Here is an 18,704-nt window from a genome sequence, read left to right as displayed (position 1 = left end):
GCCCCGGGCTGTCCTAACAGCCACAGGCAGGAGCTGGAGCAGTAAGGGCGAGGCCTCCACAGCGGCCACAGAAAGGCTTTATCCCCCACCGCACCCCCAACACACGGCCACATGCAGGTTTCACATGTGTCTCAGAGGGGACAAACCATATCCAACCTGCAGCACATGTATTGGTCCCAGTGGGGAAGACTTTGAGAAGCTCAAAATCACCTACTGAGAAGAAAGATGTAAAAGAAACACAGTTTGGTCCCTGAACTGAGAAAATAAGCTGCCTGTGGGAATTCTATTAGGGACTGGATCTTGGAGACTAGCTCCAAGGTTAGGGAGAGGTGGGAGGGCAGAGAGGCCCTTAGCTCTGAAAGCCACGGTGAGCACTCGGGGTCAGAGAACGTGCAGGAAGGAAGTAGCTGCTAGACCATTCGGCTAATAAAAACCATCCTGTAAGGAAAATGTGGTGTTTATAATAGAGTACTATTCTGCTGTGAAGAAGGATAAATGAGTCATTTGTAGGAAAATGGACACACCTCCAGACCATAATCTTAGGTGAAATAAATGTGACATACAAGTGTACATATCGCACTGCTTCTGTTGTGTGAGAACCCAAAGGGTAAATAAGGAGCATCATGGAGGATAGACATTGGGAAGCAGGAGAACATGTTCAAATGGGAAGGGGAGCAAGGGAGCGGGGAGGGGAAGGGAAGGAAGGGAAAAGGAAAAAAACATGGAAGGAAAAAATGGAATCAAAGCTTGTGTAAATGGGGAGGGGAGGAAGGGCTGAAGAGAGGAGAGGGGAATGGGGAAAAAAGAATTAAGATATATTATGTACAGGTCCAAATTCCCTATGACAAATGTGATCAATATGTGTGACAAATATGTACTAATAAAAAAAGTTTAAAAACAAAATAAAAACCATCCTGGGTTTGGGAGGCTGAGGCAGGAGAATCACAAGTTTGAGCCCAGCCTGAGTGACTTAGCGAGGCCCTGACTCGAAATGAAAAGGCTAGGGGATATGGCTGAATGCAGAGGCCTTGGGTTCCATCCCCAGTACCCTTTTTTTTTAAGTGATGGGGTCTCACTATGTTGCTCAGACTGGCCTCATGTCACTAAGCTCAATAATTACACCAGTTGTTAAAACACACACACACACACACACATGCACACACACATACATGAAAAAAACTCGCCTCCCAAAGTTAATTACTGTTGGAGTTTCTCAATTTTTACTTTCACATTAAATGCATATACAACTTTACTAATTTATCCTTTTTTTTTTTTTTTTTTTTGAGACAGGGTCTCACTATGTAGTCCAGACTGGCCTCAAACTCATGGCGATCCTCCTGCCTCAGCCTCCCGAGGGCTGGGATTACAGGCTTGCACCACCACGCCTGCCTCAACTTTACTAATTTAAAGTCACATTAGGCTTCGCGATGTGGCTCAGTGGGAGAATCCTTGTCTAACACACGTGAGGCTTTGAATTTAATCCCCAGAACCCCAAGAAAAATAAAAAGTAAAATTTTACTGTTCATTAATTTTGTTTCGCAACGATTACTAGCATTTACTGAACATTCAGTGTGGGTCAGATATTTTTCTGTGAATATTTTATTGTGAACACATACCCCCTTACTAAATCTTTTTTTTTTTTTTTGAATCAGGAATTGAACTCAGGGCTTGAACTTGCCGGGCAGGAGCCATACCGCTGAGCTATATCCTCAGCCCTATTAAATCTTTTAATACCCTTTTTTCCCCCAAAAAAAAGATTTTGGGGGAGTGCAGTGAAAAGTTTTTATTTTTGCAGAACTGGGGACTGAACCTGTATTGAACCTGTGCCTTTGCACAGATCTTTTTATTTTTTAAGACAGGGTTGGCAGATCATGGTGATATATGCCTGTAATTCCGGCTCTCAGGAGGCTACATAGTGAGTCCAAGGCCAGCCTGAACTGCAAATAATGAGACTGTCTCAAAAATCAGAAACAAAAATCTCCCCCAAAATCAGGGTCTCGCTGAGTTGCCAAGTTGACCAAGCTGGACTGGGCTGAATTTGGGATTCTCTTGCCTCATCTTCCTAGAGTACTGGAATTACAGGCCTGCACCACCACACCCAGCTAAAAGTCATTTTTTAAGGGCTGCGTACTACTCAGCTCTGTATTCATACTACTGTATATGTATTTAATCCATCCTCTGGTTTTGGACATTTACATTTTGTTCTTTTCCCGGGAGGGTGCCATTACCAACGCTGCTGAAGGGAACATTCTAGCAAGTTCCTTCACTAATTGCCATGTATTTTCATAAAAAAAAGAAATCCCCATAGGCCAGGTATGGTGGTGCACGCCTGTAATTCCAGCACTAGGGAGGCGAGGCAGGAGGATTGCTGTGAGTTCAAGTCCAGCCTGGGCTACATAAGCAAGTTTAAGGCCAGCCTGAACCGCAGAGCGAGGAAAAAAAGTACCAAAACCAAAAAAACCAAAAAACCGAAATCTCCAACACAGGAGAAAAGCCGCAGGGCACCGTGGGCATTGGGATACACTCAGCTCGGCTGGGTCGGGTGCTGGGGCTGCGCGACTGTCGCCCACGGAGATCCTGCCTGGGCCACAGCCCCGGCGGCCCCGCGCATGCACTGTCATGGCGAGGGCATCCCCGGGGCGCTGGGAGCCTGGAGCGCGGCCCTTTCAGCACTATGGCGCGGGTGTCACCGCGGATCGGAGGGCTCGGGACCCACACAAGCGCCAGGGAGTGCTAGATGGGGCGCGGACGAGCAGGGCAGGGCTGGCACGGCGAAGGGCGATGCAGCACCACAGGAGCCCTGCTCCGGCGCGCACCCGGCATCACTCCTCTGCCACAGGGAGAGCGTGTCGCTGAGGCCGCAGGGGCCTGGGGACTCAGCCCTGGGGGTCTTCATTAAGGCAGTGTAGCCAAGAAGGAAGAAAAGACCGGGTTTGGATCCTAGCTTTCTACTAGCTGTGTGTGAATCAACATTTACCAAGACTCAGTTTTGCCATCTGTGAAATGGGAACAAGCAATGACCTTCTTCCCAGGGTGGTTACGAGGAGGATCTGCAAATTAGACGTTCAATACAATTATAGAAGTATTCAGTGCATGAGAACCTTGTGGCTTGGGGCATTGAGTGCAGGGCTTTCGCACAGAGCTACATCCTCAACCCTTTTCCTGTTTTTCATTTTGAGATGGGGTCTTGCACAGTCACTAAATTGCCCAGGCTGGGCTCAAGGTTGTGATCCTGATCCTCTGGCCTCAGTCTCCAGAGTGCTGGAATTACAGGCGTGCGCCATTTCTCCAGGCCCTGGCGTGAGTCCGACCCAACTGCCGCCCCGGGTGCAGGTGCTGTGGCCCAGGCCGAACTCTCCCTCTTTTCTCGGGGCTCCTTGCTTTTCAGCGCCCACCCCGAGGCCTCCCCTGAGCAGACAGAGGAGGCCCGGACCTGGAGGGTGGCAGGCCCTAAAGACCCGCCTGGGAAGCCCTTCCGGCCTTCCTGAGCCCGCCCTGCGGCCACCCAGGGACCCGGCCGCTCCAGTGCAGGGGCCCTAGGAGGACGACGGGCGCCCCCCGGGCCCAGCGGCAGGCGGCAGCGTAGCGCGCCCGGCCCCGCCCTCCTCGCCTCCGCCGCTGCCAGCGCCCGCTCGCGCCCGCCTCCCGCGCCCCCTGCTGGCCGCCGCGGCGTCCTCCTGGCGGCGCCGTCGCAGCGGTCACAGGCGCGGGGTTCGACCTACCTTTCGGAAGGACACAGTTCGACCCCCAGCAAGGGCTCACGGAGAAATGCGATGCACACAGAGCCCGCTCGTTCTGGCGCTCGTTGGAAAGGAGACTAAACAAAGTACGGGGTCAGAGGAAGTCTGCAGTTCCCTGCCCGGAAGACCCGCCGGGGCGGTCGCAGGACGGGGAGGGCCAAGGTTGTGCGGCCGGGGTGGGGGCAGCAGGGGCGGGGTCTCGGGGCGCCCTCACAGGAGCCCCTTCGCAAACTGGGTTGAAACAGAGCAAGCATCCTAGTTGGGACACCCTTGGAAACAGGCCTGGTGAAACTGACACACTGGGGATCAACGTCTTTCTGTTTTTGTTTTTGTTTGTTTAGACAAGATCTTGCTACATATTTCAGGCTGCCCCTGAACTCATTATGTAGTCCAGGCTGGCCTCGAACTTGCAGCAGTCCTCCTGCCTCAGCCTCCCGAGTGCTGGGATTACAGGCGTGCGCCACCACGCCCGGTCCGATATCTTTTGACACGAGCAGCCCACTGCTTCTGAGGAAGAAGCCCAGGGTGGCGTGGAGACATCCTCCTGCCCCTGACTTTGGAGAGCGTCCCGTGGGAAACCTGTCACCCACTCTCCGAAAGGGCACTGTTTCATTTGCTCCTTTTCTGGGCGCCTCTACCCTACCCCGGGGCTGCCCAGGGGTGACGGTTCAATTTTACACATCAGCTTCTTGCTGCTGGGAAGGTTTGGGAAACCCCTGTCCCTCCTCCTCCCCTGCAGGGTCATTCCCCTTGTTGGTGCCAGCCGACTGTGAGCTGGTGGGAAGTCGTGGAAATGTCAAGGGATGCCCGGGAGGCCTCGCTGTGCGCTGGTGAATTGTTCTGTGCTCAGGGCCTGAATGACTTGCCTGGTTTTGGCAAAAATGACCTCCCTGTTAGGGAAAGAATAGAAAATGATCTCCACCTGACTGGCGAAAAACTGCAGCCCAGGGCAGGTGCCCTGAATTGCCTAAGGTTGCAGAGCCGGCCGGTGTGGCAGCTTGGCCTCTACCATGGTGGCCTCTACCATCGTGGCCCAGGGTTTCCTCCTCTCTCCACTTGGGGCTCAACTTATTTTTCTCTTTTAATTGATAATACAGCAACATTAGAGAGAAACGTTTCCAAAAAAAATCTTTCAAATCCCACCATCCTAACCTGTTTCCACGTATGCATGTGTGTTCTTTAAAAATCAATTCGGGGTTTAGGATGTAGCTTAGTGGCACAAGGCCCTGGGTGTGACCCCCGACACCACACACACACACACACACACACACACACACACACACACAACTCGTGTGATAAAAATGGTATGGAAGCACACACACACACACATGTCCTGGTTGTAATAGATCTCCATTGAGGACACAGAGGTCAGATTTTTCTAGTTGTGTGTGTGTGTGGTGTGCCAGGGATGGAACCCAGGGCCTTATACTTGCTAGGTAAGTGCTCTTCCACTGAGCTATCCCCTCAGCCCTGTATTATTTCTTATAACTGTGCCTAAATCTGCAATGACCTAATGAGTAGAAAAAGTAGTTCTGAAGGAGCTGTGATCCCAGCATGCACCCGGGCATCCCACTCCCACAGCCCTGGTGCAGGCGCTCAGTGGCAAGGCGACACTCCTGTGGGCATAAAAGGGTTCACTTAGTCACTACTCTTTTGGAAGCTGTTTCCAGTTTTTAGCTACTGCCAATAATGCCCTATTATTTTGAACTATTTCATTTGGATCAATTTCCAGGGAATGGGGTTCCTGGGCATAAGGTCCAGACCTTTATGTCTTGCTGTATTCTGCATCATTAATATGACAGTCCCTTTTGTACTGACTTTCTAGGGCCAGATTGGCTTTTATCCAAGGGAGCAAAAGTTCTCTGCCAGTGGCTTTTAGCATTTAGATTTGTAGAGAAAAACAAGGGGTCCCCCTCCCCCGTTTCTACCTACACAGCGTCACTTGGGGATTTGAGTGGTAGAAAGCAACAGCCAGATACAGCTGAGGAGCTGTCATGGGTGTCACCTCCCCCAGCCCTGGCTCGTGAGCCGGGGACTCCTGGGACACAGTTCAGCGAGGGGAGCAGGGCCTGCAGCGGGAGGCCAGGGACCTTCTTGTATACCACGGCCTGTGTCTGTATCTCCCAGATAGGAGGTCCTGGGTGACAGGCCCGACTTCCCAGCCCCCAGGGGTCACAGCCAGGCAAGGCGGGGACCAGGTGTGGGCTGTGGCAGGAGTCTATGTATTGCTTTTTATTTGTTTAATCTTATTTTAAATCCATTCTATTTTGCTCTAATTACTTTATCAATTTTGTCATTAATGTAATTTTTAAAATTTTAAAATGTTTTATATTTTATTTTTAAAATTTAATTTCAGTTTTAGGTTTTGCAGTTTGGATTGCCAGATAAAATACAGGATTCCCTGTTACATTTGAATTTCAGATAAGCAAAAAGACACTTTTAAATATATGTGTACTGTTTAGTTATGTCCGATTTAGTATAAGGAGGTCATCCTGTTGGTTTTGTTTTTGTTTCATTTTTGGATTGCACCTAGGGCCTTTGCACTGAGCTACATCTCCAGGCCTTTAAAAAAAAAATTCTTAAATTTTGAGACAAGTTCTTGCTGAATCCCGAGGCTAGGCTGAAGCTCGCAGAGCTCCTGGCTCAGCCTCCCAGAAATCTGGGACCGTCCTGTATTTTTATTTGCTAAATCTGGCGCCCAGTGTGCAGCAGAATATCTTTTTTGGAGGAAATCCAGTTCCACCTGTGAAAGCCGGTGGTCCCTGTGAACCGTGGTATACAGTTCTGGGCGTGCGAGAGGGTGAGTGTCCCCTAGTGTCACCAAACAGAAGCAGCTCACCTTCCTGAGGGCAAGGTAGTGGCGGCCACAGCAGGTGGGCAAACATCATGCACAGTGGATTTCCCCAACAACAAATAGCTCATGTCCTCTGAAGTGTTCCCCACAGCTGGTATCCTGTGGCAGTGGTGGTGAACCTATGGCATGTGTGCCCCGGCTGGCACATAAAGCCCTCTCTATTGGCATGCAAGTCAAGTCGCCCAGCATTGCCCCAGCAGCTGAGCATTCAGGTTTAATTGTATGTTGGCACTTTCCAATAAATAAGTGGGTCTTGGGTTACAGTTTGGGCACTTGGTCTCTAAAAGTATCACCATCCCTGCCCTATGAGCAAAGAGCTCTGAAGGAGGGACCAGTTCTGCCAATATGGGATCTGGACATATCCCTGGCATCAGTTTCTCCATCTGTGAAATGGGGCTGTACTCTAGGTTATATGAAATGACAGATGTAAAAGTACCTGGTGACCCAAGAAGCCCAGACACTGGACTGTATGCCTATATTTTCTCCGGTCCACTTTAGGGGGAGACTCACAACTTGATGAATGTTGACTATTCACAGATGTGTGATCACTACAGTTGCAATTATCTTTTTTTTATGATCCAGAAACCTTTGGTGGGCATCTGCTCCTGCCTGTGCCCTGGGGTGTGCCAGGCACGCAGGGCACGGAGATGAAGGTTACAGCCCTTCTTGGAGGAACTCAGAGTCTGGGGGAGAAGATGGCCCACAGATGGATGTGACCACACAGTGACACCGAGCAGCAGCTTGTGGAGGGAGTGCACCGGGACACGGGGGCGGGGCTGCAAGTTTCAGGGGACGCTTAGGATGGGAACAATCTAGAACATTCCACAAGCTGGGTGCCTCTTCCCCAGCACTGCAGGCCCTCAGTCCCACCCCATGAGAAGCTTTCTGGGTCCTGAATGCTCGGTGGACACCCACAGCCTCCGGTTTTCCTTTCTTACCTGGAAGACGCTCCTTCCTCCTCGCTTCGAGGCCCTCCTCCATCCTCACGTTCTCTCAAGCTTCTGTGATGAGTTTGTGGCTCTGCTCCTTGGACTGGGGGCCACAGGTGCTGAGGGGTAGAGAGCGGCAGATTCTGAGCAAGGCAGAGGCCAGTGGGGAGGCTGGGAGAAGCGGGGAGCCGGGATTCTGTGTGCCGCCTGCAGGGCAGGGGCGATGGAAGTGAGCCGGATTAGGGATAAGCCGAGGCGCTCCAGGTCCAAGGTATCATGCAAATACTCCCTCAGCAAGTGCCCAGCAGGCTCCCACCCGGAGCTCAGGCCTGTACCTGTGAGGGACCTCCATTCCTCACAGCACATCCAGCGCTGAAGTCATTGATGGATTTGTCCACCAATGAATGCAGCACCCCATGACTCATGCACCTTGCCGAATCCCTGTCCCTGAACATATGAGACTTTTGGCTGACATTTTAGATGTCAACCATTAATAGTGGCTTTGGGAGCGCAAAATGTTGCCATTCTTCCTGTCAGTTTTGGCCTTCAAGAGAATCTGAATTCACTCCTTTCTTCTCAACAAGCACTGCCCCAATCCCGGTCACACCTGGATGGTCACAAGTCCCTCCACTATGTCCCCTGGGGCCAGTCTGTGCCGCCGCAGCCTGAGTGATCTCAAAAGACTGACAGCAGCAGCAGCAACATACTCTGTTATAAAAAGTCAGGAGCTGGGCGTGGTGGCGCACGCCTATAATCCCATCACTGGAGGGCGCCTGAGGCAGGAGGATCGCTATGAGTCTGAGGTCAGCCTGGACTACAAAGTGAGACCCTGTCTCAAAAAAAAAAAAAAAAAAAGGGGCTGGGGATTTAGCTCAGCGGCAAAAGCGCCTGCCTGGCAAGCGCAAGGTCGTGAGTTCGGTTCCCGGTACCGGAGAAAAACCAAAAAACAACAACAACAACAACAACAAAAATATATATATATATATAAATTAAAAATATGAAAAGTCAGATACTATCATAGTAAAAATTCAAATAGTTACAAGAGTATTAGAGGAAGCCAAAGATGGAGCCTTTTCTTATCCCAGCCTGCAAGCCTCCTGCCCTGAGGGAGCCTGTTTCTTCTGTACAAATGCTGCTCTGTGTGAGTGTGTGATTGCACGGGTGTGTGTAAGTACAGGTGTGTACCCTTCACAGACACAAGCCAGCCTTCTGCACCTTGCGTTTTTCACCTGCAAGCGCACACTGGCAATCACCAGCCCCATGGGTTGCTGCACTAGTTTCTAGAATTTTGCTCTTGTGAATCATGTTCCAGAGACACCAATCATTGGAAGCAGAATTGCTGGCCTAACTGGCAGGTGCAATTAAACTGCTGATTACCTTTGCCAAATTACATCTTATAATGGCTTTCCCAATTTCCATTTCCATAAATAACCAGATGCTTTTCCTCACCCATTACCAACATCTCCCCATAGCTTTGTCAATCATGTGACACTTCCATGGAGAAATGGGATATCATTTCATTTCATTTATTTATTTTTTATCTTTTTGAGACAGGGTCTCACTATGCAGTTCAGGCTGGTCTTGAGCTCACTTTGTAGCCCAGGCTGGCTGCAAACTTGCAGTCATCCTCCTGCCTCAGCCTCCTGAGTGCTGGGATTACAGGAGTGCATCACCATGCCCGGCTGGGATTTCATTTTAATTTGTGTCTGTTACCCGGATGAATCTCTTTTTCTTCTATGTGTGTCTTGCATACAAGTTTTTTTCCATTGGTTTCTTTGTGTGTTGCTTATTGATTTGCAGCTATTCTTTGTAGTTAAGAAAACTGACACATTGTTCCTCATATTGTTGCACATATTTCCTCCAATTTATCCATTATCTTTTTAATTTCATGAAAAGGTAGAACAAACCTTCATGACAAAATAATAAGAGAATAACAGTAGTTAATACACGGTGTATCATTATCCTCAAAGTACTTACTCAGAGTTCAAGACATAGACAAAAAAGATTCTCTCTTACAACACAGAAGCAAACAGGTAATAGCACAAAACTTTCTTTCTTTTTTTCTGGGGTACTGGGAATCAAACTCAGGACCTTGCGCTTGCCAGGCAGGCACTTGTGCCGCTGAGCTATATCCCTGGCCCCAAACTCTCTTTAGAATGAACTAAGAGAAATTAGTAGTATAAATGAAACAAGTTAATAAATATGTTAAAAAATTTAAAATAATGGAATAGGTAATTTGGGGAATTATTTGAACTTCTCCCTACTTCCTGTTTATCTGTCTTCTATTTTGCTCTTTTCTTGCATATATATGTTCTCACATAAGAGAGACCATATGATATTTAATCTTGAATTTCACTTAACCTTATGTTCTCAAGTTGCATCCATTTACCTACACATGCCTCAAGTTTATCTTTCTTCATAGCAGCTGCAGTGTATAAGTACCACATTTCCTTACCCAGTCATCTGCTAATGGGCATACACACTGTTTCCAAGATCTAGCTATTGTAAATTGTGCTGCTATAAACAGGGGTATGCATGTATCCCTGTAACATACTGATTTTAACTCTTGGGAAGATATGTAGGAGGGAGACAGCTGGGTCAAATGAAATTTTAGTTTTTTGAGGAATCTCCACCGAAGTTATACTAGTTGACATCCCCACCAACAAGGTAGAAGAGTTTCCCCATATCTCTGCCAGCATTTGTTATTAGATTTTTTGATAATAGTCATCCTTTCTAGGCAAAGATGATATCGCGGTGTAGTTTTAATTTACATTTCTCTAAAGGCCAGTGATGTTGAAGATTTCTTCATGCACTTACTGGTGATTCATACTTCTGAGAAGTGTCTACTTATTTTGGCTGCTTATTTTTTGATTCATACTCTTTCCTCACGCTTTATGGTTCCATCTTTTACATTGACATTTTTGATCTATCTGGAGTTTATTTTGATGTACAGGAAAAAAGATGTGGATCCACATTTAATTGTTTTCTAAATGGCGACGCTTTCCCAAAATTATTATCTGAGTACCATTTCCTCCATGGATTTAGTGCTGCTTTTATCATATTCTAAATTTCCACATGTGTTTGATGTATTTCTGATCTATTTATTGTGTTCTGTTGATCACATGGCCGTGCATGAAAGATAATAATAGAATTATTATCTTGTATAGATGCCAAGTTGCTTTATTTGCTGCAGTTTTATAATACATTTTTACTATGGGGTAAGGTTATTTCTTAGAGATTTACAGGCTATTTTCACTTATATAGTTTCCAGATGAGGTTTCTTGTTACTTTATCAGTCTAGTGGGGGTGCTCCAAAATACATAATTTCTTTTTCTTCTTTTTTTTTGGTACTGGAAATCGAACTCAGGACCATGTGCTTGCCAGCAGGCACTTTTGCTGCAGAGCTATATCCCCGGTCCCATAATTTCAAAAATACTTTAATCCCACTGTCATGTGTGCTATAAGGGAAAGTCCCGGCACTTGAGGGAAGACATGAGCCCTATGATTATATGTATATATATATGGCAGACCTCAGGAAACCTAACATTTTCATAATACTGTCTTTTGTTTGAGACAAAAATGAGTCTTTCCATTTATTCAAGTCTTCTTTTATATCCCTCAGTAAAGTTCACAACTTTTCTTTAGAGAAGCATTACATATTTCGTGATAAATGAATGTCTAAACAGTTGCTCTTTGTTTTGTGTTTATGAATGGACTCTTTTCCAGAGCGTCTTCTGACTGGTTATGTTTGTTACCAGGGAATCTTTCAAAAAAGTCTATTGATGCCTAAAGCGCATGGACCACAGTGCCTTCTGCCATGCGCACCCCCCCCACCCGGCAGCTCCTCCTGCTGCTCCTCCTCTGCTGTCTGGGCTCCAGGTGTCCCCACCTGGCTGTCTTGCCACCTCACCCGATCACACCCTCAGCTTCCGAGCTTACGAGACTGCCTCAAGGACGTGGATGCTTGGGTCAAGTTGGGGCTCCTGTTTGACGCTTTCATGCACGGCCATGTGATGGGAACGTTTCTGTGACTATGAGTGCCATCCCCCACCCCACAGTGTCACAGGAGGACACAGGGCTGTGCCTGAGCTTCTGTTGATATTTTCCCACCCCAGCCCTGATACCCAGCAGATGGCAGCTGCTGAGTGAATTCAAGGTGTTTGGCCCTGTGACTTCTGGTCCAGAGCATCCAGGAATCTGGGTCTGGAGAGGTGGGGACAGTGAAAACCCCAGGGGTGGCATATGCGAGGCCACTCAGCCAGCATCCACTCCCCCTCACAAGGAGCCTGAACCTCATTCTGCCCCATTCTGCTTGGAGGAAGCAGCGTCTTTCAGAGACTGTAGACTAGGAAAAGGCTGGGGCAGCTAGCTCAGCAGGCTGTCAAGTGTTACAGTAACAATTTTCCCGGTGAGTATGTGGTGATAGAGGCTTGGCATGGGGTGAAGATTTGAGGCTCAAGAATGGAGCATGATCACAGCCAGAGGTGAGCTGCACGAACACAGTGGTTTTTGTTTTGTTCGTAGCGGGTGTCTGGGATGTGGCGGGTGTTCTGTAACCACTCCATGGAGTGAAGAGACTGCACATAAAACAGACTTGAAGCTCCAATAGCACTGGGATGATGGTGATGATGCTAGCAATAATAACAGCTTATTATTATTGTTAGTATTTGCAGTACTGGGAGTTGAACCCAGGGTTTTCAAAATGAGCTAAATCCCAATTTTAATTTTTATTTGTTGAGATAGGATCTCCATATGTAGCTCAGACTGGCCTTGAACTCACTGTATAGTCCAGGCTGGCCTTGAACTCATAACAGTCCTCCCACCTCAGCCTCCCGAGTGCTGGGATTAAAGGTATGCTCCACCATGCCTGGTTCTTTTTACTTTTTTTAATTTAGTTTTTGAGACAGGATCTTGCTGAGCCACTGAGTTGCTGGATTTGAATTTGGGATCCTCCTGCCTCAGCTTCCTGAGTGGTGAGATGCACCACAAGGCCCAGCTACATCTAGATCATTAAGGAGATGGGGCTATTTTTTATTTCCTCACGTTATGTTTTCCAAGATGTTATAAAGGAGTTAGGATGGAAAACTTTTTTTTTTCTCTAAGCAGTCCTGTGATGGCACTTCTCAGAGAAGCCACCAGAGGGCAGAGCTGCCCTCTGTCAGGATCGATCCAGCCTCTAGCTCAAACTCTAAGTGGAGCGGCTGTTTTTTTTGTTTTTTTTTTTTGTTTTTTCTTTTTCCCCCTAAATGGCGCTTCTAAGCAATGCAAAGGCTTCTTCAGAGGCCAGGGAACCACCTGGTTGGGGACTTTCATGATGACAAGAATCAGTCCCCTTTCTCTATCCCACAAGTGTGGATTCCCCAGAACAGGGGCTGAAACATTTCTTTCTGGCTCTGCTGTGAAGCACACAACCTCTCAATCCACTGTTCTCAAGGGTTGAGCTCTCCTAGGGCTTTATGAGACCCGAAGTGATGGGACAGGTTCCTACCCTCACAGAGACCTGTCCTGGCTCCCTGACCTGCCGGCATGCACGGGAGAGCTCAGTTCTGGAGTCTAGTCAGCTTTCTATCACTGTGATAAAATATATGAGAAAGAAAGACACCTTACAGGAGGAAAAGTTTGCTTGTCGTGTGATTTTGGAGGGTTCAGTCCACGGTCACCTGGCCCATCATTTCTGAGCCTGTGGTGAGGCAGACAGCATGGGGAAGGGCATAGTGGAGGGAGTTGCTCACCTTATGACAGTCAGAGTACAGAGATAGACAGAGACAGAGAGACAGACAGAGACAGAGGGACAGAGAGAGGAAGAAGCCAAGGTCAACACATAGTCTCCAAGCTCGTGCCCCCAGGACCATTACCTTCAAGTAGGCTTCCCCTCCTGTCTCATCACCTCCCAATAAGGTCATCAGGTTATGAATCTGCCAATGGATTGGTCCACTGAGGAGGTCCGAGTCACCCCCAAGGCCCCCTCCACGGACATCACTGCATGGGGACCAATCTGCCAACACGTGAGCCTGGGGGACATCTCAGATCCTAGGCATGACCCTAGAAAAGGTTGGAAGAGTCATTTAGGAGCCCAACTTTTATTCCCTGACTCTTGCAGTGGGGCTTGGGGAGGATTCATTCCTTCTCTCCGCAGAGGGTTCAAACTCATCTTCTGTATGGGCCCTGTTGACATGAAGCTCACAGCTTGGTGGCAGTGAAGGGAGCGGGCAAAAACCAAATCAACATAAGGTGATCACTCTTTTTTTGTACTAGGAATTGAACTTAGGACCTTGCACTTGCCAGGCAAGTGCTGCACCACTGAGCTATATCCCCGGCAGCATAAGGTGAAAGTAGCAGCAAGTGCTAGGAAGAAAGCCCAGCAGGAGGGGGAACAAGAGCGATGGGCTGGGCGTGCTAGCTCGTGTAGGGGTCAGGGAAATCTCCAATGAGGTTAATCATGAATGGAAACCCTGAGGAAACCAGGGGTCAAGACTAGCAAGAGATGGCAGAGGGGACAGGATTTGCAAAGGTCCTAAAGCAGCAGATTCTACCTCAAGTGGAAGAGCAGCTTCTACAGGGGTGTGAGATCCCACACATCCTTGTGGGTCGTTGGAGGCATTTCTTTTTGCACCTTTTGCTTGGAGTGTTTTTGTTTTTGTTTTGAGAAAGGGTCTCACTGTGTAGCCCAGGCTGGCCTCGAATTTATGGTGATCCTCCTGCCTCAGCCTCCCTACTGCAGGGATCACCGGCGCTTGCCATCATACCTGGCTTCAGTGGGTTCTGACTGCAGAGGTGCACGATGGTGAGAAGATAGGTCAGGAAGGTGCTATAATCACCCTAGGGAAAGGTGTCGGTGGTGGCTCCGCACCTGGGATGCCCCCCTCCCCGGAAGTGCTTGCTGAATTGGCTTGAGCTGCTTTGGTCCTGGCCCCTTCCAGGGAAAGGAGAAATGACCCCAGGAATAAAGCCTCTGCAGGAAAAGCCATCGTCATTTTGGTGATTGGGAGGAAAACCGATTCGCATTTGCATCTGGGAGCCACAGTTCTGCCGCAGAAGGAGCCCAGACGCCAAGGGCTGGCTAGATGCGCCCAGGCAGGTGAGGTGATGTGAGCAGGCTGGGTGGGGTCTTCCTTTGCGGTCTGCTGGACACCCTGGCCACATGCCTACCCTTCCCTTGCCACTTGGGCTGGTCCCGCTCAGCAACCCACAGCCAGAGCCTTGTACCACTGTCACAGGACTCTCTCCATGGCTCCTTCCGGTCTTCACTCCAACGTCACTTCCGGTGCAGCCTCCACTCTGGCTCATATTTCTAAAGTTACAACCCTTCCTCAATCCCATTCTTCCTTCCTGCCCCATCGGTGCTCCATAAGATCGTATGATTTTAACTCTCTTATCCGTTGTCTCCCCTTCTAGAGTCTAGATTCCAGTTTTGGGCTGTTTTATTTACTTCTGTATCCCTTGATCCCAGGACAGGGCCTGGGAACAAAGTCTCAGTAAATATGTGTGGAACGAATGAATAAATAAACGAAGGAGGAGAGGCTGCCCCACATCCATCCCCTTGCCACCTCCAGCCCTCGTGGAGGTGAACACTTCTTGTATATAATTCTAAATAACTTGCACCTGCTCCGATTTTTTACTTACCCATTTTAAACATCTTCTGGTTTCTTTGACCCTCCTGCTTTCTCTCTGTCACCCCCAGACTGGTACTTTACATTTAGCTAAATCATTAGGACTATGTAAATATAGCTTACAGCAAATCTGTGCTCTGGTTACATTTCCTCTGTCATGTAGCTTGCTGTCTCTCTCTCCCTCTTCCTGGAGCTTCTAATTGCTTGCTTCATTCCCTGCAATGTTTATTATTATTATTATTATCATCCTAATTCAGATAATTTTCCAATGTTGCACCATTTTAGACTCATAGGAGGCCCCCGGTGGTACTTATCACAGTTTGTAACTATGCATTTATTTGGTTGTTTACTTTCTTAAATGTCTGCCTCTTTCACTGGAACACAAAATACAAAGCCTCTGGTTTCCTCGAGTATTCCTGGCACTTGGCACCTGCCTGGGATGTGGTAGGTCCTCAAGCCATAGTTCTTGAGTAAATGAAGAGCAAACACATATATGGCTGTCACTGGGTGACTGGTTGGAAAGCTGCAGAATATCTGTACAATGGAATTATATTCAGCATTTAGAAGTTATGAGTAGCAGCTGGATGTGGTGGTAATTCTAGCACTTTGGGAAGCTGAAGCAGGAGGATTGCAGTTCTGAAGCCTGCCGGGGCAATGTGGTGAGACTCTGTTTCCAAACAAGAAATAAAAAAGGACTGGAAATGCAGTCCATGATAGGGTGCCTTAAGTCCTATCCCCATTCTTTGTTCAAAAGGAAAAAGAATAAAAGAAAGTGAATACCAAGATGGAATATTCCCTATCATCACTATTTTGGTTACTATTGCTACCAGTACCCTTAAAATGACAGCTTCAGGATATAGGGCAAGGGGTTTATCTCTACATTACTGTTTTTAAAAACTAGTTTGGCAACCAGCTGTGATGGGCTGGTGGCCCACACCTGTAATCCCAGCGCTCTGGAAGGCTGAGGCAGGAGGATCACAAGTTTGGACCAAGCCTGGGCAACTTAGTGACTTAGCAAGACCTTGTCTCAAAATGAAAAATGAAAAAGGGGGCTGGGGATGTAGTTGAGTAATGGGTTCAATCCCTAGCATGGGAAAAAATTAACGTAACTTTGTTTTTCTCAGCAACTTAATGTGGCTGTTTCCTTATGAGTAGTATTAGAGCTGTTTCTCTCTCTCCCTCTCTCTTTCTGTCTCTGTCTCTTGCTCCCTCCCTCTCTGTCTCTTTGCTCTCTCTGTCTGTCTCTGTTTGTCTCTGTCTCCCTGTCTGTCTGTCTGCCTCTCTTCTGTGTCTTCCAGGGATTGGACCCAGGGTCTTGTGAACGGCAGGCTAGTGCTCTACACTCCTGTGCTACACCACAAGCCGTCTGCACCCTTCTTTTAATGTTTAGCACTGCTTCTGTCTCTGGTCATGTGCGCCTTCCTTCTTTGAACAAATGTCTTAGGTGCCAGACTCTGTCCTTCCTGTGACGCGTGTGGTGCTGGTGACTTATACAGTGCCAGCGCCTTACGGACTCTTCCACCACGTGGAGTCCCTAACCCACTCGATCTGAGGGCCAACCGTGGCAAGCCTTGGCACCTGTCGCCCTCACTGCAGATGGTGGGCAGCCTGGAGGCTGGCTGTGGGGGACCGTCCCCTGCCCATGGCAGCCTCCCTCCTCCCTCCCTTCACCCCAGTGCCGCTCCGTGCCATTACCTGGCCTTGGCCGTCATCAGCATCTGAAACATCTGTGTCCCAGAGCCATCAGGCCGCGGGCCTTTGTTTCTACCCACTTCTCTTGAGTGCAGTGGGCTGAAGGCCATGGGCACAATGGCAAATGGCTCCGCTGCCTGCGCTCTCCTGAAAGCCAGCCCCTCCCAAGCCCTTTCCCCCACCGCTCCATCAAGGAAATCTGCTCTTTAAGCCAGGCCCGAGCAAGCTGCTTCACCTCTCAGGTCCACAGGCCTTTTCAAATCAGGGAGAAGACAGAGATGCAATTGCCTTTTTGTCTCATCCTCCCTTCCTGTACCCCTCTGTGCAGGCCAACTTTGTCAGGGAAGCAGAGAGCCCAGATCTCCACTGTTCCTTGCTCCCCCTTGGCCCTAGGGGGGCCTCTTCTGCCCACCTCAGGCCTCAAGTTCAAGGCCAGGCTGCCAGCCGCTCTGGGGACAACACCACAGACCCTGGCGTATATTGCTGTGATATAATGCTTTTTTGCCAGCTCTCCTCAGACAAAGGACTATTATCTAGAATATGGATGAAGGACTACTATCTAGAATATATATAAATATATATATATATATAAAGACCTCAAAAAAATCAGACCCCCCCCAAATTTATAGACCCAATCCAAAAATGGGCATCTGAAATGCAGACATTTCTCAGATGACAAAGTACAGATAAATATATGAAAAATGTTCAACATCACTGGTCATTTGAAAGATACAAATTAAAACAACACTGAGGTTTCATCTCAGTCCAGAAAGAATGGCTATTCTCAAGAAACCAACCAACAAGTGCTGGAGAGGCTGTGGAGAAAAACAAACCCTTTTCCACTGTGGGTGGGAGTGTAGACCGGTGCAATCACTGTGGAAATCTGTGTGGAGATTCCTCAAAAAACTAAAACTTCTAGAGGCTCAGTTTGACCCAGCTAGTCCCCTTCTTGGTATCTTTGTTGTTATTGTTTGATCCTGGTCATCCTAGTGAGTGGGAAGTGGTGTCTCAGTGTGGTTTGGATTTGCATTTCTCTCATGATTAATGATGCTGAGCATGTTTTCATGTGTGTTTCCATCTTTGGGAAAATAGCTATTCAGATCCTTTGCCTATTTTTTAGTTGAGTTGTGTGTGCTGTACTAGGGATTGAACTGGGGCCTTTGTACATCCCCACTCCCTTCAAAAGTTTTTAAATTTTGAAACAGGGTCTTGCTAAGTCACAAAGTTGCCTAGGCTGGGGGCAAACTTGTGATATTCCTGCCTCAGCCTTCCAGAGGGCTGGGATTACAGCCATGTGCAGTGGTGCCCAACTTTGTCTTTTTCTGCTGAATTGTGAGAGGCTTGTATTCTGTAGATACTAGCTCCTTATGCAATATGATTTACAAATAGTTTTTCTATCTGCAGATCATCTTTGTGAACAGTGTGATTTGGCACACAAAAGTATTCAAGTTTTCATGGAGTCCAATATCTTCATTTTTAATTAGTTGCTTAGGTATTTATTTTTGGTACATGGTATGAGTTAGGGGTTTAAATTTGTTCTTTTGCATTCAGCCTTCTAGTTCTCCTAGCTTCATTTATTGAAAAGATGAATGAGCTCTTTCGGTGGGCAAAAATTTTTAATTTTGATGAATTTCCATTATCATGTTTTCCTTCTAGTATCAGTGCTGTGTCTTCTTTTTTTTTTTTTTTTTTTGGTTTTTCTCCGGTACCAGGAACCGAACTCATGACCTTGCGCTTGCCAGGCAGGCGCTTTTGCTGCTGAGCTAAATCCCCAGCCCCAGTGCTGTGTCTTCTTAAAGAAATCTTTGCCTGCCCCCAGCGATAAAGCCACTTAATTTCTCTGTGCCACTGTTTGCAAATGTGGGCCACAGGGTAATAT

Source organism: Chinchilla lanigera, unplaced genomic scaffold (assembly GCF_000276665.1).
Source record: "Chinchilla lanigera isolate Chin_1 unplaced genomic scaffold, ChiLan1.0 scaffold00068, whole genome shotgun sequence".
Lineage (NCBI taxonomy): Eukaryota > Metazoa > Chordata > Mammalia > Rodentia > Chinchillidae > Chinchilla > Chinchilla lanigera.
The sequence above is the reverse complement of the archived record's forward strand: the minus strand, read 5'-3'. Positions refer to the sequence as shown.